Raw genomic sequence first — 21881 nt, 5'->3', positions numbered from 1 at the left:
CATCTCAGGGAAGGAAGACATAGCTGCTAGCTTCTGCACACTTCATAAACACTCATACTTGTCCACACCGTTAACATTCACACCTCAGAAGATGAAGGTTTTTGCCACTTCCAAGCCTGAACTGTATAGAAAAGGTGCCTTAGTTAGGGTTTCTACTGCTGTGAACAGACACCATGACTGAGGCAACTCTTACAAAGGACAACATTTAATTGGCACTGCCTTACAGGTTCAGAGGTTCAGTCCATTATCTTCAAGGTGGGAGCATGGCAGCATCCAGGCAGGCATGGCGCAGGCAGAGCTGAGAGTTCTACATCTGCATCTGGCTACCAGTGGAAGACTGACTTCCAGACAGTTAGGACTAGGGTATTAAAGTCCACACCCACAGTGACACACCTACTCCAACAAGGCCAACTTTACTCTAACAAGGCCACACCTCCAAATAATGCCGCTCCCTCAGCCAAGCATATTCAAAGCATCACAAATGGCTTTACCAGTTGCTATGGGTCTGAGTCACAGGTTCTTGACATGGCTGTGCCCATGTCAAACAATACACATTCGCTCAGGGCTTCATCAACTATTTACATATTCATTCAGAGCTTTCTTGGCTTCCTATTACCAAGAAAAAAAATGTACAAAATATGTGCCTGTTTGGAGTTTGGAGGCAGAACACTTCTTAGTTGCATGTTTTTCTTTAGCCTATATAGCAAATGACTCAGAAAACAAGTCAGAATACAGGTTGCTCTGTCATTTGGGCCCTTGGGATTTAGAACTAAGACCTGGCATCTCCTGTGAGCAATAATCTTTTGACAGACAGCTTCTGGCCTGCTATTGTACTTAGTGGAAGTTAAGCACTTAACAATGGGATGTCAGGCTAATATGTGACTTGAAGTGCCCATTATGAGTTGGATGCATCTGGACCATCAAGTCATACAGTTGGACCTAGCTGTATTCCATTATCAAATAGAAGTGGCATCTAAAGTGACCAAGCCACAAAAGGTCCCAAAGACACAAGCCAGTTACACAAGCACGTTGCCCCAATGTTTATGAATCCTATTCTTGCTACAACGTCTTCTATCCCCCTGGTGCCAAATCCAAGTAAGGCCTTCTGTGGTGTGCCCTATGATTGAGTCACTGAGAAAGAGAAGGGTAAGGACTGGTTTACAGATGGTTCTGTGAGTTATGTAGGCATCATTCAGAAATGAACACCTGCATTGGTCCCTTTCTGGGACAGATATGAAGGAAACTAATGAAGGAAAATCTTCAGAGTGGGCAGAACTTAAACATGGTTGCATATTTTTCTTAGAGGAAAAAATGGACAGATGTTCAGTTTATACTGATTTATAAGCTGTAGTCAATAGTTTGTCTGGATGGTCAGACTTGGGAGTTTTATACCATTGTATGCCATGAGGAAGGGGAGAGAATGCACCAGTAGGCTCATGAAACAGCAAAATCTTTTGTTATTTCCACCACATAAGTGGAGTCACTGATCAATCAGGGCTGGTAGACAATGACTCAGAGCCTCCTTTCTTCTGGCAGCCCCCAGGCATATTTAATAAGCACAAAACCTGCAAGCATCTAAGCCGAGTTTCTGTTATGATTTTTATCAATCAGAACTCAGAGATTAGATACTGAATGTAAGAGTTTTTGCCCGACCAGTCAAATTCATTTGTTCTTTCTGTTGTTAGGAATGGCCATTATGTTTTGGGGAACTATTGTTGCTTAAAGTGGGCGTTTGGTCATCTTAGGTAAAATGGAGTTTGAAGTCAAATGTCACTGATGCATTGTCTAAGAATTAAGAGGTGGGAATGGGAATGGGCCCACTCAGCATCATGCTTAGTAACCCACTAGGAAAGAATTGCTTCCTGTTCCAATGATCTTGTGCCCTGCAGGCCTAGAAGTTAAATTTTTGCTTTCTGTTCCCATGATATTGTGTTCTGTGGTCCTATAAGTTTTGGCTCCAAAGAGAGGAGTGCTTCTGACAGGAAAATTAACATCCTACAAAACTACAAGTCAACACTCCCCTTCTGGCCTTTTTTCCCTCTGGCTCCTGATAACTTTTGAGTCGACTGGGATAGAAAGAGTAGCAGTGTTAGAAGATGTGATTGATCCAGCCCATAATGGAGAGATTCAACTGTGTCTCCATACAGAAGAAGTATGTCTGGAGTGCAGGAGATCCTATGCCTCCTGGTGTTACCATGCCCAGTGATTAATGGCAATGAGAAACTAAACAACCCAATACAGGCAGGATGAAAAATAGCCCAAGCATGAAAGCATGGCTCAACTGGCCAAGAAAAGAGCCAAAACCTGGTGACGTTCTTACTGCAGGTAGAAGAAATCAGAATGGGTAGGAGACAAAGGTATGTATAGATATCAACTAAGGTCACATGACCAGTTACAGAAACAAGGATTATAAATTTTATTAGTGTTCCCTCTTTGTTAAGAAAATTCTTATACATACATTAAATAGATGTTGGTAGGGTTTCTTTTTTCTTTTTTGTCTTCCACTTCTTTATCATGGAACACTAATTAATGTAAGAGTGATAAATCTATTATATCAAACTTAAGTTATGGAACAATGATACAGTCTTCTATTAAGCAACCACTGTGTAGGAAGCAAAAGAAGGCCCTAGTGAATCTTCCCACTCTCAAATTTTTTCTGAAGTCTGGTAGGCAGTAGAAATTCTTTTTCTTTTCTTTTCTCTTTGCTTTTTTTTTTCCCAGCTGACAACTAGATCCTTCCCCAATAACCAATACAGTCACTGTTTCACCTTCTCTGTCTTCCACAAAAACAGTGCTTCCAAACTAACAGACACAGGCTTAAGAGCAAAGATAGTTACTTAAAATAAATGACTTTTCTTCCCTTAATTACTTGAATATAATGTTCAAAATCGCTCTTCGGGCCGGACCAGCACCAGGGTAGCTAGAGCGCAGGGTTGGCTGACACCCGCCAGCTACCCAGGACACCCGCCACAGGATTTTGAGACTGCTGGTGAGTGGAACACAGCTTCTGCTCCAGTCCAATCACGCGGGACCTGAGACTGGTTTGGTTGGGGAGGCAGAAATCCGCCCTCAGTAGGGCCACAAGCCTCTCCGGTCAGAAAAGCACCTGGGTAGCTAGGGCGCAGGGTCGGCTGACACTCGCCAGCTACCCACAATACCCGCCACAGGATCTTAAGACTTCTGGTGAGTGGAACACAGCTTCTGCTCCAATCCAATTGCGCGCGGGACCTGAGACTGCATTAGTTAGGGAAGCAGAAAACCGGCCTGAGTAGGACCACAGGCCTCTTCCGGCCGACCAGCACCAGGGTAGCTAGAGCGCAGGGTCGGCTGACACCCGCCAGCTACCCAGGACCCCCGCCACAGGATTTTGAGACTGCTGGTGAGTGGAACACAGCTTCTGCTCCAATCTTTAAACAGTGACAACGACAACAACTAACCCCAGAGATTACCAGATGGCGAAAGGTAAACGTAATAATCTTACTAACAGAAACCAAGACCACTCACCATCATCAGAACCCAGCACTCCCACTTTGCCCAGTCCAGGGCACCCCAACACACCGGAAAAGCTAGACACGGATCTAAAAGCATATCTCATGATGATGGTAGAAGACTTCAAGAAGGACTTTAATAACACACTTAAAGAAATACAAAGGAACACTGGTAAACAGGTAGAAGACAGTAAAGAGGAAGCACAAAAATCCCTTAAAGAATTGCAGGAGAACACTGCTAAAGAGTTACAAATCCTTAAAGAAAAACAGGATAACATAATCAAACAGGTAGAAGTCCTTACAGAAAAACAGGAAAACACATCCAAACAGATGATGGAAGTGAACAAAACCATACTAGACCTAAAAAGGGAAGTAGACACAATAAAGAAAAACCAAAATGAGGCAACACTGGAGATAGAAACCCTAGGAAAGAAATCTGGAACCATAGATACGAGCATCAGCAACAGAATACAAGAGATGGAAGAGAGAATCTCAGGTGCAGAAGATTCCATAGAGAACATCGGCACAACAATCAAGGAAAATGTAAAATGCAAAAAGATCCTAACTCAAAACATCCAAGAAATACAGGACACGATGAGAAGACCAAACCTACGGATAATAGGAGTGGATGAGAATGAAGATTTTCAACTCAAAGGACCAGCAAACATCTTCAACAAAATTATAGGAGAAAACTTCCCAAATCTAAAGAAAGAGATGCCCATGAACATACAAGAAGCCTACAGAACTCCAAATAGACTGGACCAGAAAAGAAATACCTCCCGACACATAATAATCAGAACAAAAATGCTCTAAATAAAGACAGAATACTAAAAGCAGTAAGAGAAAAAGGCCAAGTAACATATAAAGGCAAGCCTATCAGAATTACACCAGATTTCTCACCAGAGACTATGAAAGCCAGAAGATCCTGGACGGATGTTATACAGACACTAAAAGAACACAAACTCCAGCCCAGGCTACTATACCCAGCCAAACTCTCAATTAACATAGATGGAGAAACCAAAGTATTCCACGACAAAACCAAATTCACACATTATCTCTCCACGAATCCAGCCCTTCAAAGGATAATAACAGAAAAAAACCAATACAAGGACAGGAACCACGCCCTAGAAACAACAAGAAGGTAATCACTCAACAAACCTAAAAGAAGACAGCCAGAAGAACAGAATGCCAACTTTAACAACAAAAATAACAGGAAACAACAATTACTTTTCCTTAATATCTCTTAATATCAATGGACTCAACTCCCCGATAAAAAGACATAGACTAACAAATTGGCTACACAAACAAGACCCAACATTTTGCTGCTTACAGGAAACTCATCTCAGAGAAAAAGATAGACACTACCTCAGAATGAAAGGCTGGAAAACAATTTTCCAAGCAAATGGTATGAAGAAACAAGCTGGAGTAGCCATTCTAATATCTGATAAGATTGACTTCCAACCCAAAGTCATTAAAAAAGACAGGGAGGGACACTTCATACTCATCAAAGGTAAAATCCTCCAAGAGGAACTATCAATCCTGAATATCTATGCTCCAAATACAAAGGCAGCCACATTCATTAAAGAAACTTTAGTAAATCTCAAAGCACACATTGCATCTCATACAATAATAGTGGGAGACTTCAACACACCACTTTCACCAATGGACAGATCGTGGAAACAGAAACTAAACAGGGACACAGTGAAACTAACAGAAATTATGAATCAAATGGATCTGGCAGATATCTACAAAACATTCTATCCTAAAACAAAAGATCTTCTTTGAAGGTCTGATAGAACTCTGCACTAAACCCATCTGGTTTAGTGCAGTTCTTTTCAGCACCTCATGGTACCTTCTCCAAAATTGACCACATAATTGGTCACAAAACAGGCCTCAACAGATACAAAAATATTGAAATTGTCCCATGCATCCTATCAGATCACCATGGACTAAGGCTGATCTTCAATAACAAAATAAATAATAGAAAGCCAACCTTCACGTGGAAACTGAACAACACTCTTCTCAATGATACCTTGGTCAAGGAAGAAATAAAGAAAGAAATTAAGGACTTTTTAGAGTTCAATGAAAATGAAGCCACAACATACCCAAACTTATGGGACGCAATGAAAGCATTTCTAAGAGGAAAACTCATAGCTCTGAGTGCCTCCAAAAGGAAACTAGAGAGAGCACACATTAGCAGCTTGACAACATACCTAAAAGCACTAGAACAAAAGGAAGCAAATTCACCCAAGAGGAGTAGACGGCAGGAAATAATCAAACTCAGGGGCGAAATCAACCAAGTGGAAACAAGAAGAACTATTCAAAGAATCAACCAATCAAGGAGCTGGTTCTTTGAGAAAATCAACAAGATAGATAAACCCTTAGCCAGACTCACTAGAGGGCACAGGGAAAGCATCCTAATTAACAAAATCAGAAATGAAAAAGGAGACATAACAACAGATCCTGAAGACATCCAAAACACCATCAGATCCTTCTACCAAAGGCTATACTCAACAAAACTGGAGAACCTGGATGAAATGGAGAAGTTCCTAGACAGATACCAGGTACCAAAGTTGAATCAATATCAGGTTAATGATCTAAACAGCCCTATATCCCCCAAAGAAATAGAAGCAGTCATTAATAGTCTCCCAACTAAAAAAAGCCCAGGACCAGATGGGTTTAGTGCAGAGTTCTATCAGACCTTCAAAGAAGATATAATCCCAGTTCTTCACAAACTATTCCACAAAATAGAAACAGAAGGTACTCTACCCAACTCATTCTATGAAGCCACAATTACTCTGATACCCAAACCACAAAAAGACCCAACATAGATAGAAAACTTCAGACCAATATCCCTTATGAATATTGATGCAAAAATCCTCAATAAAGTTCTTGCTAACAGAATCCAAGAACACATCAAAACAATCATCCATCCTGACCAAGTAGGTTTCATCCCAGGGATGCAGGGATGGTTCAATATATGGAAATCCATCAACGTAATCCAGTATATAAACAAACTCAAAGACAAAAACCACATGGTCATCTCGTTAGATGCGGAAAAAGCATTTGACAAGATCCAACACCCATTCATGATAAAAGTCTTGGAAAGATCAGGAATTCAAGGCCCATACTTAAACATGATAAGAGCAATCTACAGCAAACCAGTAGCCAACATCAAAGTAAACGGTGAGAAGCTTGAAGCAATCCCTCTAAAATCAGGGACTAGACAAGGCTGTCCACTTTCTCCATACCTATTCAACATAGTACTTGAAGTCCTAGCCAGAGCAATTCGACAACAAAAGGAGATCAAAGGGATACAAATTGGAAAAGATGAAGTCAAAATATCACTTTTTGCAGATGATATGATAGTATATGTAAGTGACCCTAAAAATTCCACCAGAGAACTCCTAATCCTGATAAATAGCTTCGGTGAAGTAGCTGGATATAAAATTAACTCAAACAAATCAATGGCCTTTCTCTACACAAAGAATAAACAGGCTGAGAAAGAAATTAGGGAAACAACACCCTTCTCAATAGTCACAAATAATATAAAATATCTTGGCGTGACTCTAACTAAGGAAGCGAAAGATCTGTATAATAAAAACTTCAAGTCTCTGAAGAAAGAAATTATAGAAGATCTCAGAAGATGGAAAGATCTCCCATGCTCATGGATTGGCAGGATCAACATTGTAAAAATGGCTATCTTGCCAAAAGCAATCTACAGATTCAATGCAATCCCCATCAAAATTCCAAATCAATTCTTCAACGAATTAGAAAGTACAAACTGCAAATTCATCTGGAATAACAAAAAACCTAGGATAGCAAAAACTCTTCTCAAGGATAAAAGAACCTCTGGTGGAATCACCATGCCGGACCTAAAGCTCTACTACAGAGCAATTGTGATAAAAACTGCATGGTACTGGTATAGTGACAGACAAATAGACCAATGGAATAGAATTGAAGACCCAGTAATGAACCCACACACCTACGGTCACTTGATCTTCGACAAGGGAGCTAAAAACATCCAGTGGAAGAAAGACAGCATTTTCAACAAATGGTGCTGGCACAACTGGTTGTTAACATGTAGAAGGATGCGAATCGATCCATTCCTATCTTTTTGTACTAAGGTCAAGTCTAAGAGGATCAAGGAACTTCACATAAAACCAGAGACACTGAAACTTATAGAGGAGAAAGTGGGGAAAAGCCTTGAAGATATGGGCACAGGGGAAAAATTCTTGAATAGAACAGTAATGGCTTGTGCTGTAAGATCGAGAATTGACAAGTGGGACCTCATGAAACTGCAAAGCTTCTGCAAGGCTAAAGACACCATCAATAAGGCAAAAAAAAAAAACACCAACAGATTGGGAAAGGATCTTCACCTATCCTAAATCAGATAAGGGGCTAATATCCAATATATATAAAGAACTCAAGAAGGTGGACACCAGAAAGTCAAATAACCCCATTAAAAAATGGGGCTCAGAACTGAACAAAGAATTCTCACCTGAGGAATACCGAATGGCAGAGAAGCACCTGAAAAAATGTTCAACATCCTTAATCATCAGGGAAATGCAAATCAAAACAACCCTGAGATTCCACCTCACACCAGTCAGAATGGCTAAGATCAAAAATTCAGGTGACAGCAGATGCTGGCGAGGATGTGGAGAAAGAGGAACACTCCTCCATTGTTGGTGGGATTGCAAGCTTGTACAACCACTCTGGAAATCAGTCTGGCGGTTCCTCAGAAAATTGGACATAGTACTACTGGAGGATCCAGCAATACCTCTCCTGGGCATATATCCAGAAGATGTCCCAACCGGTAAAAAGGACACATGCTCCACTATGTTCATAGCAGCCCTATTTATAATAGCCAGAAGCTGGAAAGAACCCAGATGTCCCTCAACAGAGGAATGGATACAGAAATTATGGTACATTTACACAATGGAGTACTACTCAGCTATTAAAAAGAATGAATTTATGAAATTCCTAGCCAAATGGATGGACCTGGAGGGCATCATCTTGAGTGAGGTAACACAATCACAAAAGAACTCACACAATATGTATTCACTGATAAGTGGATATTAGCCCAAAACTTAGGATACCCAAGATATAAGATACAATTTACTAAATGCAGGAAACTCAAGAAGAATGAAGACCAAAGTGTGGACACTGTGCCCCTTCTTAGAATTGGGAACAAAACACCCAGGGAAGGATTTACAGAGACAAAGTTCGTAGCTGTGATGAAAGGATGGACCATTTAGAGACTGCCGTATCCAGGGATCCTTCCCATAAGCAGCTTCTAAACGCTGACACCATTGCATACACTAGCAAGATTTTGCTGAAAGGACCCAAATATAGCTGTCTCTTGTGAGACGATGCCGGGGCCTAGCAAACACAGGAGTGGATGTTCACAGTCAGCTATTGGATGTATCACAGGGCTCTCAATGGAGAAGCTAGAGAAAGTACCCAAGGAGCTAAAGGGATCTGCAACCCTATTGTTGGAACAACATGATGTACTAACCAGAACCCCGGAGCTCTTTTCTCTAGCTGCATATGTATGGAAAGATGGCCTAGTCGGCCATCATTGGAAAGAGAGGCCCATTGGACTTGCCAACTTTATATGCCCCAATATAGGGGAATGCCAGGGCCAAAAGAATGGGAATGGGTGGGTAGGGAAGTGGGGGGCGCTATGGGGGACTTTTGGGATAGCATTGGAAATGTAACTGAGGAAAATATGTAATAAAAATATTAAAAATTAAAAAAAAATGTTCAAAATCTGGGAGCTAGTGAGCAGTTAGTTAAGACTACAGCATTAGCTTTCCATTGCTACCAAAATACCCAAGATAATTAACCTGTGAAGATAAAAGAAGAGGTCTTTGGCTCCTAGCATTGGAGATCTGTCTGATATCAGTAGGATGTGTTGCTGTTGAAAAGTCAGAATATCCTAAAGGAACACACAGCAGAACAAAACTGTATACCACTTGCTATGAAGCAAAAGAGGGAGGAAGAGACTACAGTCCCATAATCCCTTCCAAGGGCTCCCAGTGACCTGTAGACCTCTCGTTAGTCTCCATCTTCTGAAGGTTTCACAACCTCCCAATTTAACACCCCAGTCCAGTGTTTATTATATGGGCTTTGGGAGAAAAATAAGTACCAAACTATAGCATTCTTCCCCGGGCTTAGTCTAGACTTCTTCCCTGGGCTTGGTCCTGCATTCTTCCCCAGGCTTGGTCTAGCCTTCTCCTGAAAATGATACCAAATCTTCTCTTAAGGCAATCCCAAAGTTTATTACATATCATCAGGCATTGTCACCTCAATGCCACCATTTTAAACTCAACTTCTGCAGTAACATATCCAGACTTTATCATTAGAGGCAAAAATAATTACTGAGAGGAAACCCATTTTCTTCTCTGTTGTCAGACAATATGGAATATAAGATGATATACTCTGGTTTAGAGTACTTAGTAAATCTTTTGGAATATTATATCAACTCTTTATGACTTATTACTTAATCTGAAATTTACATTTTTAATTTGTCAGGTATAGATGTGTCATATCAGCCCCTTCTGTCAAGAGAGATGTAGTTAAGACTTGTGATTCTCAACAATACAATCCTAAATGACCTTTTCTGTAAGAAGTATTTAATATTGGGCAGAAGCAGGACACCATGATGCCAGTGATGCAGCCAATAAGTCTGCATATTAATGTTGGCACAGACATTGTGGGCAGGAAGCACAGTAGTTTTAGTGCCCAGTCCTGTAAAGTCAAATTGCTTCTTCATCTATAATTGATAGAAAAAAAATGGCTAGATGATGCTGTAGCAAATGGGCCACATCCGAAAGTGTGTTATGTGCTTCTGGCAAGTGTATCATTCAATATGTGTTGAGTGAGGTGCCTTTATTATGAATCCAGGAAACCAGGAAACAATTGTAGAACAGACTCATGAGTTCAGGGGCCCATCTTGAAAAGGACTTGCATTGAAACTCCACTGCTTCCTGGCTTGCTTTAGTCCTCAAGGACTGAACAAGCATGGCAGCATTCTGCTTTCTCGGGGACTCATCCTCCCGTTCCCCAGGGGCCAATGCCCTTAGCCCTTGAAATTCAGCATGCTTCCTATTCATTATTTAGTGGCCTCATAAAGGGCTACTTTAATCATTAAATCTGGAAGGCTGTATTCCAGCTGGGTCACCTAAAATGTCTCCTCAAATAGACCTAGTAGCCCAATCATTGATACTGCACATCAAACATATTTGCAAGAGGCCACAAAGCAGGAAAAACACATTGGTTATATTTGGAAAGTTTGCTTTTCTGGATAGTTTTATAGAAGTTCTACCCTGTCTTTTTCTAAACGGAAAAAAAAAAAGAAAAAAAAGCAATATTGGAGGTTCTGATATTCAGTTCTGAGAGGAGTTGAGACCAATCATCAGCATCAAGTGGCACTTCAGTTAAATGAGACAGAGTGCCTAGACATCCCTTCTCCAGGAGACTCTGCAGCCTCTCTCGCATCCTTGAAAGAAAGTCTTTGTCTTCAGAGGAAGTAGGAGGTAAGAATCACTGTACAGAACACAATGGCAGATTCCAGGTGCTCGAGAATATTGAGAATTTAGTCCCAATCTAATCAGGTATTCCTCACAAGTACAGGAAATTTAGAAAATAATGATCAATACAGAATACTTTCCCAAGCTGAGATGAGAGGAATTAACCCTGGAGACATGTGCAGTCTTGGGTCAAGGGTCAAACTCAAGATCATCATCATGGCCCATGTGTGGGAGGATGGGACAGAATAGCACGGAAGATCGAGTTTATACCCTGCCCTCACATCATTGTCTGCCTCTGAATAGTTGCTTGATCTCTTGAATACATTTCAATCCTTTCGAGTGGAGCTAATCATACTTGACCTGTAGCCATTAGGAAGCTTTAATGAGAAAACAGAAGGGTTTTATCACAGTACTTGACACATCACAGACACTCCAAACATAGAGATGTCATCCCTACAGTCTCCTTTGCTCATTGCAACAGACTCCAACCTACAGTTAGTGATGCAATACTCTTAGAAAAGGAATTAGAGGAACATAGTCTATGTAAATTGCTCTGCCAGATATTTCTTTTGTCTATAAACATGGTGAATGTGATCAAGACATGTTACAGCTACAATTTGGTAGTTCACTTACTACATGTCACCAAATACCTGACACTAACAACTTACAGGACAAAGGAAACGTCTTGGCTATGAATTTTTCTATGTATGGTCTTCAGCTTTGTTGACTTTAGGGACTGGAAAGGCAGTACTTCATTAAAGTAGAAGTAGCAGTGACTTGGGGGAGACTACTCATAGTGAGAAGGGAAAAGAGACAGAGGAGGGTCAAAGACAGGGAGTAGGTATAATTTTCAAGGCATGTCATAAGTGCCTGCTTCCTCCAGGAGGTCCCTACCTCCTCTAGTTTCCAGATACATCCACTGCCAGAAACTTGAATGTAGAATGAGGGAGATGTTTCAGATAAACAAATAGAATCAGGTAGGTCAGGATCCACTTGGATACAGTGACCCACCTGGGAAGTTAAAATGAGCCACAAATCAGTGGGGAAATGGGTATTTTATTTGGTATTATGATCCCGAGGAAAATCTGGCATTCTACTATACATTACAAATTATAATCACTCTTCGACTTATTTTCTCCCATTTCCTACCTCTTTTCTCAAATGATAAGTATACCAACCCCACCCCATCTCTCCTTCTCCATTTCCCCCACTCACACCCTTCTTTCTTAAATATTACTCTGAAACTTTCCATCGAAGTTATCTATGCTCCCACTTGGTACCATAAAACACAAGATTTACTCTACTTCCTGTTGCGTGTGCTGTGCTATTGAGGCTCCTCCCAGTGTGGAGGGGACTCGATCTATATAAATACAAATGATGGCTATTGTTTCTCCACTGTGAGGAATGTACAGTGACAGAAAGACAAGATTCATTCTGTTGAAATGAGCAGACGATCTTAGTGAGGCTGCAGTGGTCCATGCTACTCTTTGAGCTTCTCCATGCCGCCCAAAGACAAGAAGAAGCAAGATGCCGGAAAGTCAGCCAAAAAAGACAAAGACCCAGTAAAATAAATCTGGTGGCAAGGCCAAAAAGAAGTGGTCCAAAGGCAAAGAGCAGGACAAGTTGAACAATCTTGTCCTGTTTGACAAAGCTACATACGACAACTCTGTAAGGAAGTTTCCAGCTATAAGCATAATGCTGTGGTCTCCGAGAGACTGAAGACTCGCGGTTCCTTGGCCAGCGCAGCCCTCCAGGAGCTACTTAGTAAAGGACTGCTCAAGCTGGTTTCAAAGCACAAAGCCCAAGTCATTTACACCAGAAACACAAAGGGTGGAGGCGGCCCAGCTGCTGGTGAGGATGCATGAACGGGTTCAATCAGCTGTACATTTGGGAAAATAAAATTTTATTGAAGAAAGAAAGAAAGAAAGAAAGAAAGAAAGAAAGAAAGAAAGAAAGAAAGAAAGAAAGAAAGAAAGAAAGAAAGAGAAAGAGAGAGAGAGAGAGAGAAAGAAAGAAAGAAAGAAAGAAAGAAAGAGAGAAAGAAAAGAAAGAAGAGAAAGAGAGAGAAAGAAAGAAGAGAAAGAGAAAGAAAGAAGAGAAAGAGAGAGAGAAAGAAAGAAGAGAAAGAGAAAGAAAGAAAGAAAGAAAGAAAGAAAGAGAGAAAGAAAGAAAGGAAAAAGAGAGAGAGAGAGAAAGAAAGAAAGAAAGAAAGAAAGAAAGAAAGAAAGAAAGAAAGAAAGAAAGAAAGAAAGAAAGAAAGAAAGAAAGGAAAAAGAGAGGGAAAGAAAGAAGAGAAAGAGAGAAGAGAAAAAGAAAAAATAAATAAATGAACAGACAAGAGTGCCCTCACCAGCTCATTCTTTTCAGATTCAAAGAACAACCTGAGGATGTTGGTATTAGAGACCTCTCATCAGCTACCTAATCTGTCTCTCCTATCACCAGTTTGTCCTAATGGTATCCTTATCAGCTTCCTTTTGTGTTTTTCTTTTGCCCTAAGCCTATAACTTCTCTCTGTACAGATCTGCCTCTCACATAGCACTCAGAGAATGTGTTCTATCCCTACAGTTAGCCAGATTGCCTTCAGCTAATCACACCTTTGCCTTCTCCATTCGAGAAGCCCCATTTCTGCCCCATGGCTGATTATGCCTAGGAACATATGAATAAAATACCTTAGCTTTGCAGCAAGGGATTGCTTGTGTTACTTTTCCAGACTTAAAGAGGGAGCAAAACTAGACTTTAGTGCTAAAAAAAAAAAAAAAAAAAAAAAAAAAAAAAACACCAATGTTGTATGAAGAAAAAGATTTCATTTTTAGCTCAGTCTTCTTCTATGAGTATCTGTCTGGCAATATTTAAATCAAAGAATTTAAATATTAATGCAATTTTATATTTCTATTTCAATAATATTTTCCTTGGGAAAATTCTGATTAAATTATCTTCAGTTTTTAATAGCTTAAAATTCATGTCTCCAAATTTGCAATCAAGAAAGTCTGCTCAGAACTTAGCAGAGTCCAGGAAAGGGCAATTCCATTTGATTATATTTTCAATTGAGATTAACATTTTTGTTCATGAGTTATTTTCATAATAATAAGTTCATCCAAAGTGCTCTATAGTCCATAAATCCACAGAAGTTAGTAAGGAAGTAAGGGGGAGATGAGTGTCTTCCAAGAAAGAGAAAATAGAATAAATTATTATGGAGAGATGGGGATAGACTGGAGTGAAAAAAAGGGGGGAGGGGCACTATATAAGAGTAGGGCAAGGGAAGCAATATGAGAAGAGACAAGTAAGACTAGGGGCCATTTGAGGGACAATATGGAAACCTATTATTGTATGTGCTTTCTAAAATATGTACACACATATGAAAGGAATCTAAATACAGTGAGCAAATATGAGAGAAAATAATGCCCCCAACTAGACATCCAATGCCATGGAGTGAATCTTCCACTATGAGCAATGGATTACATCTTGAAAAGACACTGAGCGTCCCTACCCTCCGTCAGCTCTAATTGGTAAATAAAGTTGCTGGTGGCCAATGGCTGGACAGAGGGTGGGACCTGAGATTTCCCAGGCAAGGGAAACAGGAGAAACGAAGAGTTTTAGAATCGCCATGACAGGGAAGCAGAAACATCGGCCTGAGTGGGGCAGGAGAGAAAGCGTACAACCATGTAAGAATCAATAATTGGGAAAGAGTGGCCCTAGGGGCCACTCCCACAATTGGGTCGGGGGTAGCAAAAATGAAATATAGATTTTAGTAAATAATAATTCAGGAATATAGGAGGGGAGGGAGGCATTAGCAACATGGAAGTTTGGGAGTCACCAAGCCTCTGAGCTGCTTATGGCATATTAAAAATAAGTCTCTCTCTAGCACTCGGGAGGCAGAGGCAGGCAGATTTCTGAGTTCAAGGCCAGCCTGGTCTACAAAGTGAGTTCCAGGACAGCCAGGGCTACACAGAGAAACCCTGTCTCAAAACAAACAAACAAACAAACAAACAAAAAAACAAACAAAAAAAGTCTCTCTCTCTCTCTCTCTCTCTCTCTCTCTCTCTCTCTCTGTGTGTGTGTGTGTGTGTGTGTGTGTGTGTGTGTGTGTGTGTGGTGTGGTGTGTCTTTCATTAGAGGATCCAAAACATTTGGGCAGGTAGTGAGAAGTGAGCGCACACCCGCTAAGGAGTTTAGAGTGGATTAACAGCAAACTGCTTTCAGCTCCTTAGCCAAAGAGGTCCTGGGAAACCTCCCAAGCATCTTCAGTATCATCAAGGCTATTGGTTGCTCTCCACAAACTGATGGCAAGGCCCTACTTCTGAATACAGCATTTATATATTTCATTGAACATGGCGAAGTCAAGCTCACGCCTAGCCAGAGGCTTCACCCACACTGACCAGGGTTGTGGTGCTAGCAGGATCTCTGCATGTTCTCAGGGGAGGAAAGTAACCATCAAACCAGTTGCAAACTCTGCAACCCGCAGTGGTGACCTGCCTGCCAAAGATGCTCATGCAATAGTGATTGACACAAAGGTTGAGAGAACGACCAACCTCTCTCAGTAGATTCCATTGTATAAGATAGAACTCATGACTGCAACTGCCAGGGTACACAAGAACCTGAAGTGGATAACCATGGGTCTTCGGGAAAACTAGATACTATATATTTGCTAAAGGAACAGGACAATAAAATGACTTCTAGAGACATTTTGCTATAACCATAGATCGGTGCCTTGTTCCGCCATTAATGGAGAGCTTCCTCCTACAACAGATGGGAAGGAATATGGGGAACTACAATTGGACAATGTGCAGAAAGTAAGAGACTTTGGAACACTCAGTCCTAAGTCAAATGTCTCCATCAAACCTGTCCCCTCAGGATTCAGGGATCTATGCAAAAGAGGAGGCAGGAAGATTGAAATAGCAAGAGGTTATAGATGACTTCAAGGAAACAATGTCCAAACACAGAATGACTGGGCACATAAAAACTCAATGAGACTGTGGCAGTGTGATGGGACCTGCACAGGTTCAAGCCAGAGGGGGTCTGATCACTGAGAGAGGGAAGTAGACACTAGCTCTTACCACTAATCAAGAAAATATCTTCAATTGATTCCACTGGTAAAGGAAAAATTCGTTTTCTCCAATAGTCTTCCTAGATATGTAGATCTCTCTTCAGGTTAAGTCCCATGGACAGGAATAGCTGGCCAACATGAAAGGAGCTCAGTAGTAAGTTTGTAGACTTTTTGAGCATTTTTTTTTGTCTTATTGGTCTTTTCCTTGTATTTGAATTCCATTTTCTATGTTTTGTTGTTATCGCCACTGTTGTTTGCTTGATTTGTGTGTGTTTCTTAGGTTTTGGTTTTGTTTTGTAAAGAGTATAGAACTGAATTTTGGTATATGGGGAGGTAGGGGGGATCTGAGAGGAGTTGGGGGAAGGACTAAGCATGTTCTGCATATATTACATGGAAAGAGTTTGCAATCAAAATTTTTGAAAGGTGAAAAACATAGTCAATCTACTGAGTATCATCTTTTTAATTTTCAGAAATAATAAAGGCTTGAATGTTGGTTCTGGCTTCTAAATTGATTTACTTTCTTAAAATAAATTCTAACTTCAAAATGGTTACCTGAAAGTCAACTCTACTGACCAATGTGTCTTTCCCATAAAAATCTGTTTGGGAACACTTGGAGTTGAATGATTGTTATGCCCAGAGTAAATTATGAACTGAAAAAAAATCAGCATTGGTCATTCTAAAGAACATACAGAATTTGTTGATTTTTCTCTCACGACAAGCAGGTAGAAAAGCAGCTTAACTCTGTGCAAGAGGAAATGGAGATTATGGCTCTATGGAAGGGCAGGACCAGTTAGTTCATGTGATGTGTTCTTGTCCTTTCTTCTTCCCCTCCTAATGCTGCTTGGGCACACTCTGCTCAGCTCTCAGCCCACTCAACTTCCTCTCCCCTAAGGCTTCTCTTAAGAGACTCTGTGGGGAGAAGCTAGGTGGGTGCAGAATGGGGGTAACTGTACCACCCGTGAATATTTAACTTGACTTAAAGAAGCTTGCAAGGGAGTGACATTTCCCAGAATCCAATGGCAGACTGATAAATTCTTGGCTTCTTCTGGGCTGTCAGGTTCTTGTTCTTCCACATCTCGGTGCTTGAGAATCTCACAGACTGGTCCTAAATCTCTTCTGCATCTTTTTGGACTTGATGTTGATGGTACATTGCCATCTACAGTACTTTCTTAGTGCCTGTATTGTGGGGAGTGACTTGGGCTTGTGCATATCTACACCTCGAGTTCGAATAAAAACACAGTTATGTATACACACCAGAAGGACAACCAGAAAGTGTGAGTGAAAGCATGCAGCATATTGTCATATTTGCTGAGCTGTAATATTTCTTCCACTTGTGGGGTATGTTTTAAATCTCTGTCTTAGGTCTCTAGGACCCTGGTTCATGTTCAGCATCATAATACTTTTGTAATTAAAAACAAAAACCTAAACTCATTCACACTTAAGTCATTTGTAGTATTTCCTCTATCTTATTAGTGCATCTAACATAATATTCATCTTTTTAAGAAAGCCATTTCCCCAGTAATCCCAGGTTTCTCTTATTTCTGTTAGTCATTTTCCCTTCTCTATTAGTATTAGTATTCCTTGTTGTGAAAAATAGCTCATAAAAGTGGCTTACAGGCAGTTTATTTTGGCTTGAAGTTCCAAGGAATGTAGTTCACCACGGCAGGAAATTCATGACAATGGGAACAAGAGGAGGTCTCACTGTATCAACAATCTGGAAGCAGAGAGAGGTGAAAAGTTGTTCCCAGGTTACTTTCTGGTTTGTGTTCAGTCTGGAACCCCAGCCCACCCAATGCTAACATCCACATTAATGGATCTTGTAACCTCAATTAATCTAATCTAGACAACCCCTCACAACCATACACAGAGACTTGTTTCTATGAGGACTCTAAATCCCATCAAATTGACAATGCAGATTAACCATCACAACTCCACCGATTGGTAATCTGAAACTCAAACACATCCCTTTTAAACCATAGCTTTACAATCCCTTGTGCCCTATAAGTTCATGGTCACCTCAAAATACAAAATTCATCTAACTTCATACGTCCTGATTGTCTTTAACAGTCCCCAGACCATTTAAAAGCAAAGGTCCAAGTCTCAACAAATCTTAAGGCAATTTCTTCACTGAAAGCTCCTATCTGAAAAAAAAAAGTTTCATAATTTCAACATACAATGGTAGAAGATAAATATTCCCATTCTAAAAGAGCTAAAAGGGGGCATAACAAAGAATGGTCTAACCATTATAAGACCCAAATCTAGTGGAAGAGCACTCTGAATCCTGCATTTCTGATTGGAAGCCACAGCTGCAGTTCTTCTGCCTGTAGCACACAACACTTCTTTTGGGGGACTGGGGTTACCCTTTGCCTGCAGTGTTCCTTAGCAGACATCTGTTGTGGTTTGATTATAACATGTTGTCCACAGGCTCATGTGTTTGCATAGTTGGCTGGTCACTATTGGTACAGTTTGGGAAGGCTATGGACTCTTTAGGGGAAAAAAAAGTGTTACTATAGGAAGTATGTCACTAAGGACAAACTTTGAGGTTTTATAGCCTGTCCTCATTTCCTGATCTCTCTTTTGTTTCCTGAATGCGTATGAAATGTAATCAGCCAGATTCCCGCATCTGTTTCAATGATGGACTCTATCCCTCTGAAATTGTAAGACAAAATAAACCCCTTTCTCTCTTCGGTTGCTTTTGTTGTCAGGATGCTTTATTATAGCAACGAGAGAGAGAGAGAGAGAGAGAGAGAGAGAGAGAGAGAGAGAGAGAGAGAGAGAGAGAGAGAGAAGGAAAATGATACAACAATGTTCCCTGGTCCTGGCATCTCTGACATACTGTCTTCTCTACTGCAACTTAACCTTGACTTTCTCAGCTTCATGCAATGACATTTGGAGGTCTATTGTCAAAACTCTGATCCCACCACATACCTTACTTCATTATCTCTCTGGAACCTTGGTACAAGATTCCATGACCCACATTATACTGTATCCTTTACTCAGACAAAATGGATACCATGTGGATAATGTTGACAAGTTCTGCTGCCATCTGGGGATGGAGTCTGGTCCCTAGAGACCACAACTACATTTGGCCCTTCTGTTGACTCTGGGTGGTTATTTTGAACAGAGAATCTTGCCAGTGGCATTCTTAGTTTTGAATGACTCCTTTAAAGTGAATGAATAGATCTGTATGACATGACAGAGCATTATGGGTAACATCTTTGCCTCAAGCACATTTCTATTTGTCCCAGGCAGACGGTCATGCCTGTCTTTAATGATGACAACCTCTTTTAACAAGGAAAGAGGGTTTTTTTATATCTCCAGATCTACATCTATAGCTATGTCATCTACAGCTATATATCTACATCTACAGATAATATGTACACACACACACACACACACGCACACACACATATATATATATGAACCTACACTATGTATTAGGGCCCTAGGGCATAGGCTGTGTTGATGGCATGATTGCTTGTGCCAAGCTCTTAGCACTTCACCATCATTTACAAGAAAGCACTGGAGACTGAAACCATGATTGACTTGATGTTGAAAAGCTATTCACAGTTGGGTTTTCTCTTGTACATCATTAACACCTCAAGAGGGGTTTCTTTTGACACATACATATTTCTCAAGAACAAAATGGACAAATAGGATGGGAATGTAAATAGAAAGACGCTGGTCCAGTGAACATGCCAGTGAGTGCTTTAAATAATTTACACTAATATCCTCAGAATTGTAGGCCAGAACAAAAATAGCACCAGTTATAAGATGAAAGCTCAAACAAAGTTGAAAATTGTGTTTATTTATACATATAAATTATGAGATTCATTCATTTTTTAGATACCACAAGAGCAGTAATCTAAGAAGAAGTATAACCCATCCCTACCTGCACAATTAATTGTTTCAATTGGCATTAATTCCCCCTTAGCTTCGGAATCATTCATTTTTCTTTAGTTGAAAAAGTACAGTAAGATTGGCTTCCTGTATCAGTTCACTGGAGAAAGTCTGAGGGGGGCCTAGCTTGACTTGCAAAAGAGGACGACCAATCCATAATCTATGTAAAATGTGTTTTGGGACCTAGCCTCCATTTTGCTCATTAAATACCTGTGGCTGTGTGTGAACATAGGCAATACTGTTCTCCCATGAGCTGTATTTAAATTTACATTTTCTGTGCATTAGAAAGACAGTAATCGGTCTTTACAATATGTTTGAAAAATTAACCCCATGTTTTTGTGCATGGTTAGGCTTGACAACAATACTATAAAGAGGTCCTTGCTTTATTGATCTTTGTTTTTGTTAAATATTAATAATATACAATAAAATTATTTTAATTATATGGAAGTAACATGCCAAGTTATCCTGATAGCCTTTTTTTAAGTAGACACTACATGGAGAATTTATCTTGGTTCTAAGTAATACTAAATAATTGTGTTAGAGACTGGTTCAAATGGCCCCTTAAATTTAATTATTATTAAAAGATTAAATCTTAATGATGTCATAAGTCTCAATCCTAAAAAAGAGATGTTTTCATATGTCCCTTTAAAAACTTCAATTTTCAAACATCTCCTGGGGCCATGTTACAGGGTACAAGGTTTTCTTGACAGGGAGAATGAGAATATTTTTATTAATAATTTCATATATTTACATATATGTTTTTATTATTCCCTCTATATCCTCCCATAGCCTCCATGCCTAAAACCCTACTTCCTTCTTTTCTACAAAAAAGAGATATTTGATGATTCTTCCCTTGGGCATCAAAAACAGAGTACAGTTTTGTAAACAATCTGTGTCATGCACCATTTTGAGGAACAGTGGTAACGTAGAAGACCAGAGGCCTCAGATGGTGTGTCCTACACTACATTTCCAACAGATCACACAATGCTTGACACACAGGAGAGCAAGATGGATACCCATCTATAGACACAGAGTTTCTGTATACCATGCTGTGACCAGGAGTCACAAACTCTGAATGTTGTTAAGTATCTCCACATCATATTTATCGAATCTTTGAAGTCCTGAGTCAAGCATGAATGTGAGACTGGGAGCCATCTGCATTCTAATAAAAGCTTCATTAAAATCTTCCAAACAGCTAGAGGCTTTTGAAATTTAAAAGATAATTGCATTTCTGTAATTATTTTACATTTTGAGAGACAACAAGCCACTTTGACTACAAGTGCCATATTGCTGTCAAGGCAACACTGGAGAAAGTCATAAAGAAAGGGGAGCTGAAGTGCCCAGGGCCTGAAGAGATAATTTAACAGTAAGGACAACTGCCGAGACTCGGTGCCAAATTCCAGGCAAATATGCAGATCCCATGTATTTTTCATAAACTTCGAAACTGTTTCAAATGTAGTTTTATAGAGGGGTTCCAAAGATGTCAGGGATAGCGCAAAGTGTCACTGGAGGCAGCCTGGGTCTTCTGCTGATAACCAATAACACCATTCTTCATACTATAATTACCGTAACTAATGATCCGCTTTTGACAAGTGCTTTATTCTGTGATTCTCTGATACTTTCCTCAAACGAGAGTTTTAGGTTTCTGAACATGCTCTCACAGAGGGTGAAGTGTTGTGAATGCCACGTAAACCCAAGAGTGTAAACAGTACATGCCTTCTGCAATGTTAACCCTGCCCTCCTGTCAGAGGGGACATCTCAAGTTCCTCTCCTTAGCTGCTCTGTTCTTCCCCTTCGTCTCCTTAAGTACTCACTGGAGGAAAGTCACCAAGTGTTTTCATAGTCTGAGAGGGAAAGTCTTGATCTAGAATCTTCTATGGTGGATTGCCACATTTCCCATGTATTAACCTATCA

The 21881-nt window shown here is 40.2% G+C and overlaps 1 pseudogene; it reads left to right on the top strand.

Moving 5' to 3' along the window:
* The first annotated feature begins 12522 nt into the window (after nt 1-12522).
* LOC110310015 (small ribosomal subunit protein eS25 pseudogene) lies at nt 12523-12888 on the top strand (annotated as a pseudogene).
* The last annotated feature ends 8993 nt before the right edge of the window (nt 12889-21881 follow it).

This window comes from Mus caroli, unplaced genomic scaffold (assembly GCF_978045245.1).
Source record: "Mus caroli unplaced genomic scaffold, Mus_caroli_1 scaffold_16, whole genome shotgun sequence".
Lineage (NCBI taxonomy): Eukaryota > Metazoa > Chordata > Mammalia > Rodentia > Muridae > Mus > Mus caroli.
The sequence above is the reverse complement of the archived record's forward strand: the minus strand, read 5'-3'. Positions and strand labels throughout refer to the sequence as shown.